At 46.7% G+C, this 9,136-nt stretch overlaps 1 pseudogene; it reads left to right on the top strand.

Annotated features, from left to right (window-relative positions):
• Positions 1–2,771: 2,771 nt before the first annotated feature.
• On the top strand, positions 2,772–4,006 carry LOC138419153 (guanine nucleotide-binding protein G(I)/G(S)/G(T) subunit beta-1 pseudogene; annotated as a pseudogene).
• Positions 4,007–9,136: the final 5,130 nt, after the last annotated feature.

Genomic DNA, 9,136 nt, shown 5'->3' with positions numbered 1-9,136 from the left:
TTTCGGTATCACTGAAACTTCCTGCTGCTGCTGCTAAGTTGCTTCAGTCGTGTCCGACTCTGTGCGACTCCATAGACTGCAGCCCACCAGGCTCCCCCGCCCCTGGGATTCTCCAGGCAAGAATACTGGAGTGGGTTGCCATTGCCTTCTCCACACGAAAACTCACAGAAATTCAAATCAAAACTACAATGAAGGTATCACCTCACTCCGATCAGAATGGCCATTGGTAAAAAGTCTGCAAACAAGAAATGCTGGAGAGGATGTGGGAAAACGGGAACCCTCCTACACCGATGCTGGCAGGGTAAGCTGTTAACCGTCAGCATGGAGGAACAGGCTGCAGGTTCCGCAAACTAGTGAAAAGACGATGAAATTACTACACTGCTTAACCCCCTGCAGAAAAACATACATCAAAGCAGAGATCTAAATGGAGGGGTGGATACTATAAAGCTCTTGAGGAACATATACAGAACATGGCTTGATATAAATCGCAGCCAGTTCTTTTTGGATTCATTCTTAGAATAATACAATAAAATCAACAAATGGGACTTCATTAACCTTAAGAGCATTTGAGCAGTAGGGTAAACTATAAACGAAAGAAAAAGACAACCTTCAGAATGGGTGGGGAAAAAAAAGTGTTTGCAAATGGAGATACAAGGAATTCATCTCCAAAACATGCAAACAGTCCAGGTAGCTCAATTAAAAAAAATAAAACAATGGAAAAGTGGGCCAAAGTTCGAAATGGGCGTTTCTCCATAGAAGGCACCCAGGTGGACATAAAGTACGCAAAAAGATGCTCAGCGTCCCTAATCATTAGAGAAATGCAAATCAAAAGTTCAATGAGATGTCACTTCACACCAGTCAGCATGGCCATCTCAAAAATTCGACAACAATAAATGCTGAAGGGGGTGTGGAGAGAAGGGAGCCCTTCTACCCCAGATGGGAATGTAAATCAGTGCATCCACTCTGGAGAACAGTACAGAGGGGCTTTCAGACACTCAGCAACAAAGTACCATGTGACCCAGCCATCCCATGCCTGGGCATGGATCCTGGGAAAACCAAAATTTCAAGATACTGCACGCCAACCATCATGGCAGCACTGGATACACTCGCCAAGATACGAAAGAAACCTGTGTGCAGAAGGACAGGTGAACGGTTAAAGCAGCCGGGGTCAGGTCAGCTCAGTTCAGTTCAGTCGCTCAGTTGTGTCCGACTCTATGCGACCCCATGAATAGCAGCACGCCAGGCCTCCCTGTCCATCACCAACTCCCGGAGTTCACTCAGACTCGTGTCCATCAGGCCAGTGATGCCATCCAGCCATCTCATCCTCTGTCATCCCCTTTTCAGTGAGTCAACTCAGATATACAAACCCAGACATAAAAGGATGAAAGAAAGCCACTTCCAGTCACAGGGAAGGGCCAGAGACCATCACACTAGATGAACTAAGTGAGACGAAGTATCGCCTGTTATCACTTCTAGGCGGAATCCAAACATGGAAACAAATGAGCTTCTTTACAAAACAGTAACAGCTTCATATACTTAGTAAAGAATCGTGTTACCAAAAAGGAAAGGCCAGGTGCAGGGAGAAACATATGTTGAGAATAACATATACACACTACTAGTTATAAAATAATCCATAAGGACCCACTGTAGAGCACAGGGAACCCTACTTTAACTGTATATAACCTATATGATAAAAAGAACCCCAAAAGAACATATATACATCTATGTATAAATGAATAACGTTGCTTTAGACATTAAAAAAAAAAACCCACAACAGTGCAAATCACCTATATACTCAAATTCAAAATAAACATAACAGGAAAGAAAGAAAGACAAAAGAGCTGCTGACTCTGTTCCCCTCGGGCCTTGGGGACCTGAGCTGGCATCACGTCCCTGGGGCCTGAGCAGGCTAGGTCCCCAGGCGGGGCTGTCCTGGGGCTGAGGGCGCTGGGGAGGATATGCCAGCCAATCAGCCCCCCAGCCCGGTCTCCAGATCCTGTGGGACCCTCCTGCAGCAGCACTAAACCTAGTGCCCCCAAAGGATGGTGGGGTCTCTGGGCTGGAAGAGCTTTGCAAAGTGCCCTGGGCCCCGTGTCGCCTGGTGGTGGGGTTCCCACCTCCAGCCTCCTTCCTTAGGGTCACCCCACTGAGAGGACAGGTCCCTCTGCAGAATGGTGTTGCAATCATTGGGACCGCCTGGGGGATGAAGGGGAAGGGGGAAGAAGTAAGGAGACACAAGCCTTAGGGCTTCCCAGGTGGCGCTAGTGGTAAAGAATCCATCTGCCAATGCAGGAGACGGAGGAGAAGCGGGTTCAATCCCTGGGTCGGGAAGATCCCAGGGATCCATTCTTACTGACAACCGAGAAACCAGATTTGCCCTGAGGCTCTGGTTGCCCAGGTAACCAGAGGGGGCATGAAGAAATGCTGCCACCTTGTGGTTATTCCCCGTAAGAAGCACTTGAAAACCGGGGCTATTGGGCTCGGCTCTAAATGACACCAGCCGAGGGGCCGCCGCGCCCATCCCGATGGCTGGAGGCGTCTGAGGGGCGGACGGAGGCGGCGGCGGCGGCAGCGGGAGCGGGAGCGGGAGCGGGCGTGGAGCAGCCGCCGCGGGACCGACCGGACCGAGCTTCGCCGGCGCACCTGCCCGCAGCGCCCGCGGAGCGGCCGGAGCACGACCACCTCCCGGAGCGGCGGCTGAGGCGGCGGGGAGCGGGCGCGGCAGGCGGGACGAGGCGGCGAGCCTTTTCTCTGTTGCAGACAGTTTTACATGTTTGGGAGAACAGACCAGCAGCACTTCTGAATTAAGATCTCAGATTCTTTGAGGTGGCTTTGAAGAGCACTAAGATTAGAAGATGAGTGAACTTGACCAGTTACGGCAGGAGGCCGAACCGCTTAAAGACCAAATTAGAGATGCTCGGAAGGCGAGTGCAGACGCGACTCTCTCTCAGATCACAAACACTGACCCTGCGGGAAGAGTCCAGACGCGCACCAGGAGGACGCTGAGGGGACGCTTGGCCAAGATCTATGCCATGCACTGCGGCACCGACTCCAGGCTTCTGGTCAGTGCCTCGCAGGACGGTAAACTTGTTATCTGGGACAGCTACACCACAAACAAGGTCCATGCCATCCCTCTGCGCTCCTCGCGGGTCATGACGTGCGCTTATGCCCCTTCTGGGAACTACGTGGCCTGCGGAGGCCTGGATAACATCTGCTCCATTTACAGTCTGAAAACTCGTGAAGGGAATGTCGTGTGAATCGTGAGCTGGCTGGACACAGGTTACCTGTCGTGCTGCCGTTTTCTGGATGACGATCAGATCGTTACCGGCTCTGGAGACACCACCTGTGCCCTGTGGGACATCGAGACTGGCCAGCAGACGACCACATTCACCGGACACACCGGGGACGCCATGAGCCTTTCACTCGCTCCGGACACCAGACTGTCTCTGGTGCTTGTGACGCTTCAGCCAAACTCTGGGTCGTGCGAGAAGGGGTGTGCCGGCAAACCTTCACCGGCCACGAGCCCGGTATCAACGCCATCTGTTTCTTCCCGAACCGCAACGCATTTGCCACTGGCTCAGACGACGCCACCTGCCGGCTGTTCGACCTCCGTGCGGACCAGGAGCTCAGGGCCTACTCCCACGACAGCATCATCTGCGGGATCACCTCCGTCTCCTTCTCCAAGAGTGCGCGCCTCCTTCTCGCAGGGTACGACGACTTCAACTGCAACGTCTGGGACGCCCTCAAAGCCGACAGGGCAGGGGTCTTGGCCGGGCATGACAACGGCGTGAGCTGCCTGGGGGTAACTGATGACGGGATGGCCGTGGCGACGGGGTCCTGGGACAGCTTCCTCAAAATCTGGAACTAACCCTGACAGCAGGTGGACGCCACAGTGACTGGAAGACCGTTCCAGCCTTGGACCGTTGCAGATAGCATTTCCTATCTACCCCTACTAACGCGGACGCCCTGCACCCCTCAGAACTTCAAAAGCGCAAGACCTTCCCCTCACTTAACTGCTGAAACCAAGAGCACAGTTCCCACTGAGAGAAGAATCTCTGTGCTGTAACTAAAACGAATCGTGCATTCCTTCTGGGACCATTGTCTTTGTTTTCCTTTTTTGTTTGTTTTGAATGAATTTAAAAGGAAATACTATAATAAAAATGTTAACAAGAAGGTAAAAAAAAAAAATGACACCAGCCCTAAAGAAATCTTCCGGGGTAAATCACATGAAGAGAATTCAAAACAGGGCTGACTTTCAAGAAGCCACTTTCCGGAGGTTAACTGTACTCCCCCATAGAAGGTAAAAAGCCCGTGGAAAGATACTCATCATCAGTAAGTAGCAAAGAAATGCAAATTAAAACTACCATGAGCCATCTTCTCACACGGCTCAGAACGGCCATCCTCAAAAGATCTTCGAAGCTTAAGTGCTGCCGAGGGCGAGGGGAACACGGAACCCTCCTACACCGTGGGCAGGGTTGTAAATGGGTGGGTGCAGCCACGAAGGAAAATATCTGGAGGCTCCTTGAAACACGAAATAGAGAGTTACCACGTTTTCCAGCAATACCACTCCTTGCTTTGATCTGGAAAAACTCCTAATTCCAAAGAATATGTACATTTCTATTTTCAGGGCAGCACTATTCACAATAGCCAAGTCAGAGCATTAACCAAAAATCGACAGAAAAATGAAGACTAACTGGCCCATCTGTACAGTGGAATACACTCAGGAAAAAAAAAAAAAAACTACCATGAGCAGCAGCATGGATGTACTGAGAGATTATCACTGAGGTATGAGTCCAAAGGCAAACATCCTAAAATAGTACTGAAAGGTGGAAGCCAGAAATTCATGCAAATGAAATAATTTGCAAATAGAAACAGACTCAGAGTTAAAAACCAGCTCATGATTATTTTTTTAAAACGTTGCAGGAGGGATACACTAAGAGGGATTAAAATGCTCACATCACTACATATCAAACAGGTCATCTAAAAGGACCAACTGAACAGCACAGCAAGTTGAAGGAAACACACTGTGATAACCTTCATGGGAAAAGATCCCCCAAAAGAACAGCGGTACATCTATTTATGACTGAATTAAGTTCCTGTACACCTAAAACAAACAGAGTCGGAAATCAACTCTATGAGAAAAAACTAAATTATCCCAAAAAGTGGAGGATGAAAAATGCCGCCTTGTGGCTGCTTTTGGTAACAACTGAAAAACCTGTGCTGACCAAAATACACCTGTTCTCAACAAATGTCCTGGGATAGGTCCTGGAAAAAGAATTCAAAACAGGGCAGATGGTCAAGAGGCCAACGTAACTTGTTAATAGCCAGGACAGAGTGCCGGGGTCCAGCCCCGGTGGATCCAGGGTGATTCGAAGGTGGGGACGGAGTCGGCGTCTTTGGAAAAATACATATTTAATCACAGATATAGAGAGATTAGAAATGGATAGTGTAGTAGGAAGATCAGTGGAGAAAAGGAGGCTGAATAACTTGGATTACGTGGAATAGCATCCATGCTCCAGATGGGAATTCAGCCAGAAAAACGGGAGCAAGAAAGAAGCGACATGGGGGAATCAGTCTTTCCGGAAACTGATCCGATTTCTTTATTTTTGGGTTTGCTTATATACCTTTTGTTACACATAGGGATGAATACAGAGTCACGTGGGGGTCAGCAGTCCTGACCTTTATCAAAATCAGGTGCTTCACATAAATGTATATAAAAAAAAGGTCTTAGGGATATTACATCATCTTCTGGCCATGAGTGAGACCTGCTGACATTTTATGATCCTTTCTTTCTGATAACCAAAAAAACTTATTTCTTCCAAGGGTGTTTTTTCTTAAACCAGGCACCACCCTCCAAATAAAGTTACATTCCTATAGGGTGAGGGTGTAGTGAGTTACAATCAAGAAAGGAATTTATTCAACCCAAGGTTAACATGATTAGTCTTAAAGGTTAATACTTATTTCTCCTATATGCTTAAAGGTTAATACTTATTTCTTCCTATATGCTAGTTATATTCATTATAAGGGTAGGGAACATGGAGATTTAGCAGCAAACATCAACCCAACAAATGAAAATCCTTTCACCAATGCTCCCCTTAAGATCTATTTAGTCTTAAGATATGATAAAGTTACATTCTTACGCAGCAAGGACACAGTGATATATAAGTACAGTGATCTATTACAAAAGAGAAAATCCATTAACTCAAAAAGTCTAGTATTGCTAACATCAAAAACTACCATATTTCCTTTGCTATATTCCAAATACATTGATTAATATATTCCCAGGTGCCTAAGGATATAGAGGCCTGGTGGCGATCATTGACTCAACAAGAAGAAAAAGTCCTACGCTAATTAAGACTCTCAAAATACTCCAAAACTCTCTGTGCTGTTTATGGTTGAGAGGTAGTAAACAATCATGTGCCTAGTGGCGGCAGTAAGGATAATCCTGTCACACAAGCTAGTCTGTCAGCAGAGAGGTTTGACCTGAGACATCCTTGTCCCACCCAGCGCAGGGAATTAGCAACAATTATTGACACAATAAATGAAGAACCCTTCACCAAATAATTCCTAACCAACCCATCATACTAATAATTTCTAACTCCCCAAAAGAATTTGCCTTTAGTAAGTCTAAAACATCTCATGCCTCTCAGGTTGGGAGGCTGTAAACAATCACATGCAGCCGGACAAACCTATACAGGCGGGCTAGATAAACTTCAGAGGAGTCCGTAAGCTGAAACACTCTTGTCACGCCCAAGAATTTTTATTGCCTTGGAGCTGCACGTTTACTCCTTCTCAGAGAGAAACAGTTATGGGGGAGAGCCCCCCGTAAAGTCAGAGGTGTAGGTGAGAGCATAAAACAGACTCTGGTTTTAGGGCTGATGCTCGGGAACAGGGGGTTTCCTGAGGCTTGATCACGCCTTTGCGTATGCCAAGCCTTATTCCTCACGACCTTTGCCATGGGTGGAATTCCTCACGCTGGCCCCCGGCAACAGAGGACAGGGAGGAGGGTCCTTAAACAAGCAAAAAGAGAATGAAATTACAACATTCTTTACCCATTTAAAGAAAAACTCCAAATTAGTTAAAGAAGTAAATGGAGAGACAATTACTCCCTACCATTAGAGGAAAGCATAGGTAAAACAGGCTTTGACATAAATCACAGCAAATTCCCTCTGGATCCACCTCTTAGAATAATGAAAAATAGAAATAAGAAAAACTCAGCAAAGGTCTTCATTAACTTTAGAAGCACTTCCACAGCAAGGGAAACCATAACAAAAGAAAATGACAACCCTCAGAGTGGAAAAAAGTTGGCAAGAAAATATATCAACAAGTAATTCATCTGCAAAACAAGCAAACGGCGCATGCAGCTCAAAAAAAAAAAAAAAAACCCAACAAAAAAACAAACACACACACACACACACACACACACACACACACACCAGAAATGGGCCAAAGATCTAAATGGATATTTTTTCAAAGAACGTATCCAGATCGCTATAGTTCAGTTGAGTTCAGTTCAGTCGCCATTTCCTTCTCCAATGCATTAAAGTGAAAAGTGAAAATGAAGTTGCTTAGTCGTCTCCAACTCTTAGCGACCCCATGGACTGTAGCCCACCAGGCTCCTCTGTCCATGGGATTTTCCAGGCCATAAAGCTCATGAAACGATGATTCATAGAGAAATGCCCATCAAAACTGCAACGTGGTATCAACGCACACCCCTCAGAACCGCCATCTTCCAAAAGCTCTATGAAGTTTAAATGATGCGGAAGGCGAGGCAAACAAGAAGTCTTCCTACACTGTGGGCGGGGATGTAAATGGGCGGGGGCGGCAATGAAAGAAAGCAGTGTGAAGACTGCTGAAACACATTAAACAGAGTTACTGCATGATCGGGCAAGCCCACCCATTGCCTTAGGTTCGGAGAAAACCTAATTTAGAATGATACTTGCAACCCTATTTTCAAGGCAGCAATATTGACAATATTTAATAGAGAGCCTCCCCAGTGGCTGAGCTGGTAAAGAATCCGCCAGCAATTCGAGACCTGGGTTCAGTCCCTAGATTGGGAAGATCCCCTGGAGGTGGGCGTGGGAACCCACTGCAGTATTTCTGCCTGGAGAATCCCCAAGAACAGCAGAGCCTGGCGGGTTACAGTCGATGGGGTCGCAGAGAGTCAGACACGACTGAGCGACTAAGCCCAGCACAATAAAGAGCATCAGTCGAAATGTCCATCAATAGAGGGATAAAGTCACTGACCCATCTATGCACGGGAATCACTCAGCTGTCAAAAAGAGCGAAAAAATATCATTGACAGCAGCATGGATGGACCGAGATTTATCATAGTGAGTGAAGTCAGTCAGGAAGGGAAATAAATATATCACGGGTGGAATCTATAAACTCATACGAATGAAAGAATTTATAAAGACAAACAGACTCTCAGACTTAGAAAACCAACTTACGATTATTAAAAAAGAAGAAAAACAGGTACAGAGAGGGAGACATTAACAGGTTTCGATTAACATATACTTATAACGTATTATCAGGTAGATAATCCAAAAGGACCTCCTGAATAACACAGAGAAGTCTACCAAACACACTGAAAGAACCAACCTGGGACAAACCAGAAAGAGAATAGATACAGTTCTCTATATAACTGAATCAAGTTCCTGTAAACCTGAAACAAGCACAACAGCGGAAATCCACTCTACTCCAAGAGAAAATAAATATTAATTTAGCCCACAAAACGAAACAGCGGAGCGTGATGTGCTGCCGCCTTGTGGCCGCTTTTGGTAACAACAGTGAGAAAACTGCAGACCGGCACTTAACAGGCACCAGGACCGAGGGCTGTAGGAAGACGCACCCGTCCTCAGCTGAGGCCCTCGGTGGGCTGGGGGAAGATTCAGAACAGGGCCAGTGACCACACGGCCCATCTCAAAAGATCAGCTTTACTCACACTGTTTTTAACAATATCACATGAAAAGCTTTCAGCATTGTGAAATGTTACAGAAATGTAACTCAAAAAAGTACAAGGAGGTATCAGCTCATAAAGGTCAGAACAGCCTTTGTCAAAAAGCCTTAAAAACGATAAAGGCTGGAGAGGTTGTGGAGAAAAGGGGGCCCTCCTACACTGATGCTGGGGCTGAAA

The sequence above is a fragment of the Ovis canadensis genome, chromosome 14 (assembly GCF_042477335.2).
Source record: "Ovis canadensis isolate MfBH-ARS-UI-01 breed Bighorn chromosome 14, ARS-UI_OviCan_v2, whole genome shotgun sequence".
Classification (NCBI taxonomy): Eukaryota; Metazoa; Chordata; class Mammalia; order Artiodactyla; family Bovidae; genus Ovis; species Ovis canadensis.
Note: the sequence above shows the minus strand (reverse complement) of the source record. Positions and strands in the feature narration are given on the sequence as shown.